Here is a 13502-nt window from a genome sequence, read left to right as displayed (position 1 = left end):
TGCCATATATCAAAAAACTTTTGTATGGTGAACTATAGTAAAAAGACAACATGAAAGGACTAAGTTTTTAACAACTTACATTTTCAGCTTAAACGTTATATTTTAAAACACTTTAAAGCAATATTTCTTGTAAGTGAAATTTGCTAAGGGAAAACTTGTCTTTGAAATAAACAAATTAAAGCCTAAGAAATGTTTTAAGCAAGAAGTTGGTTTTAAGAAAACTAAGTTTAGTAACTAATTTAGCTAAAAAGATTTTTCTTTGAACCGAAACATAGCTAAATTAAGATTACTATTTTGAACAACTCCTTTTACTTAGCCAAATTTTGTGCAAATTTAGGAAATGATTTTTGAAAGGCAAGTTTTGAAAATAGTAAGCTTAAGTTTTGCAATAAAAACTGACTTAGCTAGTTTCGAAAGGCTTTGTTGAAAAACATTTCGTTAAATTTTTTTTTAAAGTCTTTTTAAAAGACATTACTTTCGAAAAGCTTTTCGAATAAAATTTTTAAAAGCTTTAAAAAAAAAATAAACTGAGACTTTTTGTAAAATGCTTGAACAGAACATTTAAGAAAATAGTTAGTTAATTTGGAAGGAAATAATATTAGATTAAAAAATATTTTGATTAGAAGCCATAAAATATTTAGACGAATAAGGAATTTTAAATTAAAGGCAAAGGAGGAGAAATTATTTAAGAACCCAATGTCCAAGCATGAGTTAAGTTAAATAGATTTCAAATTAACCAATTTCCTTTAGTGAGGTATCAGAGTCCTAAAGTGTAAGTATGAGTTAACTTAAAATTTTAATATCCTTAACCAACTGTCTAACCTTTAGCTACTGGCTGAATACCTAGAGGACAATAGTTTTCACTTGGTTAGTCAAGTTAAGTTAGTAATCCAGTTAGATTTGACTAGGGCTGGATCATTTAACTTGATTAATGTAAACTTAGTTTTTAACGCCCAGACTCACTATGATGCACAGAAATAAGCATTCTGGAGTCCAGGCTGTACCCTATGCATCTCACGCCGTTCTAAGTTCTTTCAAACAAAAATAATTTATGCCTAGTGTGTTTGTGAGATGCTCTGGCTGAAACTAGGGGAACATGATTTCTAGAGGAAGATCCTAGGCTAAGTCCAAATTTTGAAAAACTAATAAGATTGGGATTTTGAAAATATTATTTTTCTTAGAAGTTAAAATAAAAGAAAATTTTAAGATTAAGCAATTTTGAACACCAATTTTTTTTTTTTAAAATTAGATATAAGAAATTGGTTTGTAAATCAAGATCTATTCTACCCAACACATTCCTATTTGTCTTCTAAGTGCACTGAACTCGAGTTCAGGTAAGGGTTTTGTGAAAATATCAGCTAGGTTTGATTTGGACTCAACATAGTTAAGTACAATTTCACCTCTAGCTACATGATCCCTTACAAAATGGTGTTTTACCTCTATGTGTTTAGTCCTAGAGTGGTGAATTAGATTTTTGGTCAGATTAATTGAACTTATATTATCAATTAAAATTTTTATATTTTTATATTCTAGTTGATAGACTTTTAGTGTATGCATCATCCACAAAAGTTGAGAAGCACATTCTCCTAGGGCTATGTATTCAGCTTCAGTAGTGGATAAAGCAACGCAATGTTGCTTTCTGCTTGACCAACTTACTAGGCACTGACCTAGAATTTGACAGCTACCACTTGTGCTTTTTCTATCTAGTTTGCACCCGGCATAGTCTGAATCAGAATAGCCAAAAAGGTCAAAGGTGCAAGTTCTAAGGTACCAGAGTCCTACATTTAGGGTGCCCTTAATGTACCTAAGTATTCTTTTAGCATATGTTAGATGTGACTCTTTTGCACAGGATTGGTATCTTGCGCACATACCTACTGCAAATAGTATATCGGTCGACTTGCAGTTAGGTAGAGTAAGCTACCTATTACACTTCTATAGTGTTTTGGATCTACTGATTTTCCTTTAGGGGCAGAATCAATATTGATATTAGTTTCCATTGGTGTATTTATAATTTTTGAATTTTCTATGCCAATTTTTTTAATTAGTTCCTTAGGATATTTAGTTTGATAAATATAAATTTCATCTTTGGTTTGTTTAATTTGTAAGCCTAAGAAAAAATTGAGTTTCCCTACTAAACTCATTTCAAATTCATTTTCCATTAATTTAACAAATTCTTTTAAAAGTTTAGTGTTGGTTGAGCCAAAAATTATATCATCAACATAGATTTGGGCTATGAAGATGCTTTTCTCTAAGGTTTTGACAAATAATGTCTGATCTATTTGACCTTGGTTAAAACCCTTGGATATTAGGTAATTAGATAACCGTTCATACCATGCCCTAGGTGCTTGTTTTAGGTCATATAAGGTCTTTTTCAGTCTGAATACATGGTTTGGTTTGTCTACGTCCTCAAATCTGGGGGGTTGGCTTGCATAGACCTCTTCCTTAATGAACCCATTTAAGAATGCTGACTTGACATCCATTTGATATAACCTAAATCCTTTATGTGTTGCATATGCCAACAACATCCTAATGGATTCAAGTCTAGCTATTGGTGCATAGGTTTCGTCATAGTCTAAACCTTGAACCTGGCTAAACCCTTTGGCTACTAGTCTGACCTTATTTCTTACTATATCACCCTGATCATTCAATTTGTTCCTAAATACCCATTTGGTGTCAATTATGGACTTATCCAAGGGTTTAGGTACAAGTTCCTAGACTTGGTTTCTATCAAATTGGGCTAACTCTTCCTGCATAGCAATGATACAGTCTGGGTCAGGTAGGGCTTCTTCTATAGTCTTAAGCTCAATTTTAGAGATAAGTGCAATCTGACTCAGGTTTTTATAAGAATCTCTAGTTCTAACTCCTAGGTTTGGGTCACCCAAAATTTGGTCAGGTGGGTGAGAGGTACTTATTCTGGTTGGTCTTATACTTAAGTCAGTAGTTGGTTCCTTTGGTTTGGTGTTAGGTTGATTTTCTTCATCTTCTATAATTCTTGGGTTAATGTCAACATTTTCATTTATATTAGGTAGGTTATTTTCTTCATCAAAGATTACATTAGTTGTTTCTTCAACTTTTAGGGTATTTTGGTTATAGACTCTATAAGCCCTACTGGTTGTGGAGTATCCTAAGAATATTCCTTAGACTGATTTGAGTGTGAATTTTCCTAAGTAATCTTTAGTGTTTAAAATGTGAACTTTACATCCAAACACTTTTAAATAGTTCAAGTTGGGAATTTTATTATAATATATTTCATAGGGAGTTTTATTGTGTAATTTGTTAATCAAAATTCTATTTTGAATGTAGTTTGCTGTGTTTATTGCTTCGGTCCAGAATTGATGATTTAAGTTGTACTCATTTAGCATGGTTCTGGCAGCCTCTTGTAGGGTTCTATTTTTACGTTCCACCAGACCGTTCTGTTGGGGAGTTCTAGGACATGAAAATTCATGTTTGTATCCATTAATTTTATAAAATTGGGTAAACCTATGATTTTCAAATTCACCCCCATGATCACTCCTTATTCTTTTAATTTTGGTATCTTTTTCATTTTCTATTAACTTGCAAAAATTATTAAAAGCTTCAAAGGTTTCATCTTTTATTTTTAGAAATTTTACCCAAGTGTACCTAGAGTAATCATCAATTATTATTAAGCAGTACTGATTCTGCTTAGTGACTTGGCTCCATGTGAGTCAAATAGGTTTAAATGTAGGAGCTCAAGTAAGAAGTCAATTCTATCTAGGTTGGTTGACTTGTGAGTTGATTTGGTTTGCTTACCTTGTTGGCAAGCTTGGCAAATTATATTGTCTAGGTTTTTTAATTTGGGTAGCCCTCTAACTAAGCCATTTTGACTCATTTTTGAAATGAGTTTGACATGGGTGTGACCCAGTCTTCTGTGCCACAGGTTGGTTTCCTCTTGTTGTGTCAAAAGACACTTTATTGAGGATAGGTCAATTGTGTAGATGTTATTTTTCCTAAGTCCCTGAAGTATGACTTCGGGGTTATCAATATTTTTAACTAAACACCCAGAATTATTAAAAATAACTAAGTAGTCATTATCACACAATTGACTTATACTCAGTAAATTAAAGTTAAAATTTTCAACTAATAAAACGTTTCGAATAATGAAATCGGAATTAAGTTCGATATTACCTTTTCCGATTACCTTAAGTTTACCGTTGTTGCCGAATGCAACTGATCCTAGGTTCTTATATTTGAGCTTTGTGAACTTCAACCTATCTCTAGCCATATGTCTGGAGCATCCACTATCCAACATCCATTGATCCAATTCCTATACACAAGGTATTTAAATTGGATTCTTTTTAATGGATCAAAAGATAGTTTGATTGAAATAAGCTCCCTAATTTTGAAGGATGATTTTAATTTTTCGAGAATCTTTAAGTTATGTTTAGAAGATAATTTTCATTTTGAAAATAGTTAAGTAATTTAAGAGGTTAAATTTAGGTTGATTAATTTTGAAAAAGTTTTATGTTAATTAAATTTAACAGGTTAAATTTAAGTTAATTAAATTTGAAAAATATTGAGTTAATTAAATTTGAAAAATATTAAGTTAATTAATTTGAAAAGTTTGAAAAATATTAAGTTAATTAAATTTAAAAAATATTTAATTAAATTTAATTTTTATTTAAATTTAATTTAATTTTCATTCAAGTTTTGTCCTTAGTCATCTCACCCGATCTAGATTTTTTAATCAAGGGATCCTATAATTTTATGAGATGAATTAGATTCAATTATAAGGTTTAGTTTAACTTTATGTTAGATTCAGGTTTAGCTTTGGGCTCAACAAATAGACATTCTTTGGATAAACTTCTGGACTATGGTGAGTCACTTGGACATCATTAAAGTAACCATGCCTTCGAGGTTTTCCAAATAGTCCTATCCACTGAACTTAGTACAAAACCTTGGTCTAACTAGTTAAGATCTATAAAGGGTAGCTTTGGTTAGTTCCACTTAGCCAAATGCACCAGGTCGAAGCCATATGTTAAGTGTGAGAAAAAAAAAACAAATACAACCACACTCATCCACGTGTACACACCCTCCCCCATACCCCTTCCTTTTTCTTCCCTTCCCCACCGAAGCCTCAAACCCTCCTCCTCTCTTCTTCTTCGTTTCTCTTCTCCAAGGGCAACAAGCTTCCCCTCTTTGCTGTCTTGCTTCTCGGCAGCACTGTCGGAGCTCCTCGGAGTTCGCCGGAGCTCGCCAAACCACCGGAAGAAGAGGGGAAACAAAACCCTAGTTGTCATTCTCTTTTCTAGCCAAACACAGCAGCCATCCGAGCTAAATGTGGCCTTCGCCGGAGCTCGCCGAGACCACCGGTGAAAGAGGGGAAAAGGTTTTCCTTGCCCCTTCACTATCCCAGTAGCTTTCCTTGTTTTCAACCTTCCCTAACTGCCCTAGTCACCTTTTGTTTCCTCCAACAGCAGCCCTAGCTGCTGTCCTTTTCTTGGCAGCACCGCCGGAGTTCGCCGGAGCTCGCCGCAGCTTGCCGACAAAGAACCTTAATTGCTGCCCTTATTTCCAGCAGCCACAGAAAAATCCTTAGAAGGTATACTTTATGTTTTGGGTTAATTGATGTGTAGGTAGGAGGGTTATCTAGATTAGAACAGAGATTTCATTTAGGAATGCGAAGCGGTACGCGATAGCGAGATCAAAAATAATGATCTAATGGCTTCGAGTCGTAAATCATGTTTAGATTTTTATATCATGAGTTTATTATCATTTTAATTATTTAAGTTATTATATTTGTAGACACGAGTTCGAGTGGAGCGCGGTGACCTGCCGACACCCGCGGATTTTGCTGTACATAAGGTGGATACATCTACTCTTGTCTATTTTCTTGTGCATGAATAAATATATAAATTGGAATATGTATATGTTGTATTATTATTTTCAAAATGGGGATTAAACTGATATTATAAATAGTGAAATGGGTTAAAATATTAAAATTATTGGAGGGTAAATAATTAATATTATTTCTTGTTCACATGTGGGTTCATATTGTGATTGATATGGGAAGGGTTGTTTTTTTTTAAATTAAAGAAGTATTCTGAATTACTCTTCTGTTGATACCTTGTCTCTTTTGACTTGCTTGACCTTTCATACTTCATGCTTTTGATACTTTATCTATTGATACTTGTAGCTTTTTATCTGTGGACCCTATAATGATAACTTAATAGATTTGATACGAAAATATTACCTTGATTGACCATTCAATATGAAAAGAGAATAATCATAATAAATGGATGAATATAATCATAACGGTGAATTAATAAAGATAGTAAATGAAGAATTAAAAAGTGAAGACTATGAGCCTAGCTTTATACCAGAGCTCTATATAGAGTACTGGACCGCCCACATGTTATTGTGGTAGTGCGGCGGCCGCGGTCCAGAGTACCTGACCGTACACTCGAGGCGTGTTGGCGTGATGTAGCCCTCGGTCAGTGTTTATTATGTCTTCCACCGGTGAGGGCTGATAGCCCATACGTCAGATGACGTATGCGACAGTTTTATACTCTTAGGAGGCTTTTAACCTATCCATATGATATTTCACCTCTGATGATATTGGCTCCAGTGATTCACTTTTTAGTTGATTTATCAGATTCAGACTATTGGTATACATGTTGATCTTACCATGATAACTTATAATTGAGTGATTAAATAATAAGATTGAAGAATTGATTTTATTAATGATGACAAGTGAAGATAAGGTGAAGATCCCAAACTCTATCTAAAAAATTTTACCTGATTATAGATAATGAGAAGATGATTATACATATATATGTATAAATGTAGAACTTTAAGAATAATCCTAAAGTTGTAACAAAAGATGATAATTTATTCTACTTCCTTGACTTCTTCAATAAGATTAAATTCATGCACATCTTTCTTGAGTATCCACTTAGCCATATGGCTAATTTGCTACATTCCTTGGTCTCCAGTTTTACAGACACAGGGATCCTTTTGATATTATAGTTGATTTTGGACTTTCATAGAGTTGCTCAGAGATCTCGACGTGCTGATTTTCTGGTTTGTTTTACTTTTGTTTCGCTGTATTTATATTTTGCAATTTTGTTACAGATGTCGTTTATCTGTATAGTAATTGTAGTTTATGAAAACTATGACATATACATATAGTTGATACATTTCGTGGTTATGTTGTTTCTATTTTATGTATGTTCCAACCGTGTGGACTGATGAATATGTTGTTTATGTTTATATAGTGTGATGTATGTATGTATGCTTCATATTGTCACCGGTACAGGGGAGATGCTGCCGGATTTTTGTCTGGCAGGGACTCCTCTGGGGCGTGACACCATATCTTCCTAGACATGCATAGACTAAGCTTTCCTAACGTACTATCATTCAATACTTCACCAGTACCGTGAGTCAAGTTAAACTTAGCCCTTTTTATTCTAGCCCTAATTACCCTGCCGGGTAGGTTGCGTTTGGTTACCCTGTCGGGTAGATTCCTTTTGGAGGTGCCAGCTATTTTGGAGTCTCCATTATTGATTTCCCTTTTAACTTGTTTTTAAAGTTTTAATTTTGAATTGTATTCCTTTAAATTTATTTGTTAAGATAATTTTTATTTATTTATTTGTTAAGATAATTTTTTTTTTATTTAATTATTTATTTAATTATTTATTTGTTAAGATAATTTTTATTTATTTATTAATTAAAATAATTTTTCTTTTTGCTCCCCCTGGATCATAGCCTCGATAATGTCTATCAAGGTAATGCACTTGATCCTTGGGGACCCAATATTGACAAAGTCCAACTTGATTGACCAAGTTGGACTTGGGTACCCATGCTTGGACTAGTTTACTATTTGGTTTGTTGACTAAGGATAGATAAGATCGATATTTCCTTTTGAATTTAAAACCTAGTCCAGTTCTATTGTAAACGGCTCTTTGAGTCCCAAGAATTAGGTCAAGGTTCTTGGACCCCAAAGAAAACCGTTCTAGGGTCTTCTCCAAATCCTTGACCTGAGTTTTCATACTAGAATTTTCTTCCTCAAGTTTTTGGACTTGAGTTGAATTTCCTGTCTGAACTGGTTCAGACAAGGTTTTGGAGTTAGTTACTTCTTTAAGGATCGTTATTTCCTTTAGAAGTGATTTGATCATAATGTTTGATTTTGCTAATTTACGTAATAAATAATTCACTAAATTATTTAATCGAGGATACTTATAGAGGGATCGAGCCCTTCGAAAATGGATACGGATCCGTGACTTCTTTGCGATTCAGCTTCTGATTCGCTCTCGCTCTCGGACACGTTGATTTGATCCCGGGCCATTAGCGCGAGGAGGCTCATTTGGTTGAGCTCGTCGTCGGTATCTTCATCTGCAGATTCCTCAAAAGTTGCTTTCAGTACCTTCTTCTTTTTTTGCTTCTTTACTTCCTTTTGATTTGGGCAGTTGGCCTTGATGTGCCCCTTCTGGTTGCACCCGTAGCAGATCACCTCGAACTTGACTTTTGAAGTAGGTTGAACCTCCTTGGATTGTACTACCTTCTTTAGGTCTCTCTTGTTGAAGCTCTTCTTTTTGTTGTACAGTTTCTTCACAAGGTTCATAAGTTCTAATGTTAATTCGTCGTCTTCATCGTCTGAGTCAGGTTCTTCTTCCGACTCTGGTTCGGTTCTTCGCCGTGTTCTTGGTTCACGTGTTCTGCTTGTACATGCAATCAAAGCAATGTCTTTCTCGGTTGGCTGTGCATTAGTCTGCTCATGTAGTTCGAATTCAGAAAACAACTCATCTAGTCTAATGGAAGATAAGTCCTTGGAGATTTTGTAAGCATCTACCATTGATGCCCACAATGTACTCCTCGGAAATGCGTTGAGAGCGTACCTTATGATGTCTCTGTTTTCGACCTTTTGCCCGATCGCGTGGAGGGAGTTGAGAATGTCTTGAATTCGTGCGTGAAGTTGACTTGCTATCTCTCCTTCCTGCATTTTTAGATTATATAATTTATTAAGTAACAGATCTCTTTTGCTTACCTTGGTGTCGGAGGTGCCCTCGTGGAGTTCGATCAGCTTCTCCCATAACTCTTTTGCGCTGGAGAATGGTTCGACTCTGTTGAGGTTAGACCACACTGGAGTATGCAGGTTACCTTTGCGTTCGCCTCTACTTTCTTTATTAAGGATGCGTCATAGTTCTGGTATGATACTAATTTGCCTGAGCCGTCAAGTGGGAGTTCAAGGTCTGTCTTGGTGATCATCCAGACTTCGAACTGGGTTTGCAAGTATGCCTCCATTCGACCCTTCCAGTACCCGAAATCGTCTCCGATGAAGAGCGGTGGTCGAGCGGTGCTATAACCTTCTTGAAGTGCCATCGATACCTTGCACGACAAAAATAATAAAATATATTCCAAAACTTGGTCTTGGATTAGTAGTGCGGGAATAAAAAAAACGAACTCGAGTGGTGTTGCACCAGCTTCGAGCAAAGTCGATCCGAACGAGGAAAACTTGATCAGAAAATAGCAATTATGCTAATTCCGATCGACTTCGAGAAAACTGAAAATACCACGAAAAAATTACTTGATTGGTGGTTGCACCAAATCGAAGCGACCCCGCTCTGATACAAATTGTTGGATCGAGAAGCACTAGAGAGGGGGGGGGTGAATATCGCTCGTGGCTATTTCATTTCGGAATCGTAAAAATCGAGTAATAAACGCAGCGGAAATTAACAGAACAATCACACACAAAGACACGAGGAGTTACTTGGTTCAGAGCCTGTGACGACTCCTACTCCAAGGCCCGCGATCGTTGATCGCTTCCGGTGGGCAACAACTATAAGCTCGAAAATTATTACAATCTAAGTACAAAGAGAAACAGTAATTAAATTAATACCGATAACAGAATACTGAAAACTGAAGCTCTGGGTTGTCGGGATGATGTTGCAGCACTTCGGGATCGTCTCGTTAGCAGCTTGTAGCGTAAGGATTGCTCAGAAAGTGTTGTCCCAACTGCTGGTTCGAGATCCCCTTTTATACACTGCTGGAGGCGCCTTAAAGCTCATCCAAGGCGCCTCCAACCCGCCGAGTTAGCCGCGTGGATCAGCACTGATCCGGTCTCACCTCATCCTCTTGAAGGCGCCTTCAAGGCTAGTCCAAGGCGTCTCCAAGGCCTGGTTCAAGGCGCCTCCAGCCTAGTCCAAGGCGCCTCAAGATTTGCTGCACTGACTTCTTCTGGCTTGCACCCGAGGCGCCTCCAAGCTCCATGGAGGCGCCTCAGACACTGTTCATCCGAGGCCAAGTGTGCTTTTTTGTCCCTACACAATGTGTTAGTCCACAAAATACACATATATCCTGCAAGGCAAAGTTAGCACACATAAATATGATAAGAATAGTGTTTGACAGTCTCTGGACTGTCCGGGTCTGACTTCGGATTTCCAACCGGAAATCCTAGGTCGACCCGACGCCTACTGTTCCCTCTGCGGGGAATGCATCCTCACCTACTCCTCTCAGGAGAGTTACCTGTTGCCAGTACGATCCTACAGATCGATTGGACTTTTGTTCAGTACTCTATGCTTCCGGACTTTCTGCTGGACGCCCGCTCCTCGACCCGTCCAGTCTTCCACCTGGTTCGCGACACCAGGACTTTCCACCTAGGGTTACCACACCCTAGGAATTTTGCCTGAAACTCTCGACCCACCAAGACTTTTCGCATAGGGTTACCACCCCCTAGGATTTTCCACGTACCTAACCTCAGTTAAAACTTTTGCCTAAGTACACTTAGGACTTTCCTGCAAGCTCATTGAAACTGTTAGATCACAACATAACCTTAACTTTGAATCCTTTGCCATTATCAAAACATTGGTTCGATCGTCAGATGCTTCCCGCACCAACAGTTTTATTCCCTCTCAGGCGCCTGGAACCCTTCCAGGCACCCCGACCAAGGCTATAAATATAGCCTTGGTCCAAGAAGCTCAACAAGACAAGCAATTCTGATTACAACACTTGTATGCTTTCATTGTTAGTTTAACTTCTTATTTTTCTGTGCTTGAATATTGTAAGAGGCTTCTCTGCCCGAAAGGAGATATCTATTACGCTTCATTCTCCTTGGATTAACAACCTCCCCGGTTGTAACCAAGTAAAAATCCCTTTGCCTCTTCTTTCAGTTTTATTTGTTTACTTTATTTATGCATGTGTTCTTTTGAAAGTCCGAGAAGGGTAGTTTGTTTTTAATTTTGCAGGCTATCTAACCCCCCTTCTAGCTAGCCCAACTGTCTCCAACAATTCTTACTTGTCTTTTTTAGATCATTGACTTTAGTGTATTGATATGGGTTAGGTCTAGTAGGTCCATGATAAAAAGGGGAAAAGGAGATAGCAGAATTAAGCAAGCATGAATATCGGCCGGGATAACAGGCCTAATAAAATATAGGTCCATATCGGTCAGGATAACATGCCTAATAAAATATAGGCCAATATCAGCCGGGATAACATGATTAAGAAAATACAGGGCAATACTGGACGAGATAATACTCTTAATAAAATATAGACCAATATCGGCCGGGACAACACACTCAATAAAATATAGACCTATATCGGCCGGGATAACAGGTCTAATAAAATATAGGTCCATATCGGTCAGGATAACATGCCTAATAAAATATAGGCTAAAATCACTCGAGGTATGTCTTAAAGAAAAGATAAGCTAATATCGGCCGGGATAATACCTTAAAGAGAAGATAGACCACTATCGGCCGGGATAATACCTTAAAGAAAAGATATATACAAGACCGTACAGGATCTATAATATATTATCGGACGATGAGGACATGTGTTAAACAAAAATAATAACCCGCCCGTACGAAACCTAAGGTCAATCCCGACCAATACAAAACATAGTATAATATTGAGCTGTCCACGACATAGGGAAGATAGGATAAGCAAGAAGAGGTGATAAAATATAACTTATAGGACAGGATGAGAACAAACATTTTGAGGATTTTTATGAATAGCTTATGAAAATATCTGCTTCATGTAATTGTATAACATGTTGACTAATTTGGCCGGAAGAATGTTTCTAGACTCTTCTGCAGGTACTAGACGACAAAGAGAGTACATCTGGGGTACAAAGAAAATTCCTTAAAAACTATTTTCTGCAAGTACGTGGCATACGTCATCTCATAACAAACTCTAACAAACCGGGATCCACTTCATGACCACGGAGGTTATATGAAGTGGTATAAAAAGAGGAATCCTCTCCATTGGCCAGGTATGCTCACGCTCATGCTCACACTCACAACCCACATTGTAAACCCTAATTATTGTTCATCTTCGTCTTCCTTCTTCCACACTAAGAGAGATCACTAACTTGAGCGTCGGAGGACCTAGCCAGGGATTCCCACCCCGGTCTTAGGTCACTGACGATAGTGTTGGCGGTTCTCTTGTGCGCAGGAAGTCATCAGAGTTCCAGATCTTGGCATTTTTCACTGGAGCCTTCCTTTCGTCTTTGGATCTTGGTACGAGGAGGGCGTTCGGTGAGTTCATTCTCTTAGATCCGCTTTGGGTTTCTCGGATCGGTAGTCCACAGGTATTATTCTTCGTCAGCGGTGAGGTTTTCTCCCAGTTTTCAGTCTTGTCAAGCTTCTCAGACAGGATCATGTATGATTCTATTATTTGCATTGATTGAGTAGTAGTTATTCTACCTTGATATCTATTCTATATTACTTCTTGAGCTTGACCTTTTAAACTCATATCAGGCCTGCATTGGGCATAATATAAATTCATATCGGGCCCAACATAAAATTTCAATCGATTTCGATCGAAATCTATTAATTGACCTAGAGAGCTCTAATTGTACCAATTTCAGATCTTGTGGATTTTTAAGGTTGTAAGGAGTCTAAATATGCCCTCCATTATTTATTTTGGTTTTTTTGGTCTAATGTGGGATTTCAGTCGATTTTTTTAACAACATTTTAACACCTTCAGAGAAGTCAAAATAAACAATAGAAGGTATATTTGGACTCCTTGCAACCTCAAAAATATATAAGATCTGAAATAGATACAATCAGAGTTCTCTAAGTCAATTAATATATTTCGATCGAAATCGACTGAAATTATATGTTGGGCCTGATATGAGTTCATATCAGGCCCATGTTGGGCCTGCCTAATCTGAAATTTCGATTGATTCTTTCAATAACACTTAAACACGTCCAGAGAAGCTGAAATAAATAATAAATAACATATTTGAGCTTCTTATAAACTCAGAAATTCATAGGACCTAAAATGAATGCAATTGAAACTCTTTAGATCAATTAATGAGTTTCAGTCAAAATCCATCGTTTGACCTAGAGAGCTTTATTTGCATCCATTTCAAGTCTTATGGATTTCTTATATTGTAAGGAGTTTAAATATGTCATTTATTATTATTTTCAATCTAGTGGTAGTGTTTTGAAAAAGTGAATTAAAGTTGAATAAACGACAATTTACCAAAGGGCGCACTTGAAAATCTGAATTTACCAAAAGGCGTACACTACTTTGGTATTTAC

The sequence above is a fragment of the Zingiber officinale genome, chromosome 1B (assembly GCF_018446385.1).
Source record: "Zingiber officinale cultivar Zhangliang chromosome 1B, Zo_v1.1, whole genome shotgun sequence".
Classification (NCBI taxonomy): domain Eukaryota; kingdom Viridiplantae; phylum Streptophyta; class Magnoliopsida; order Zingiberales; family Zingiberaceae; genus Zingiber; species Zingiber officinale.
Note: the sequence above shows the minus strand (reverse complement) of the source record.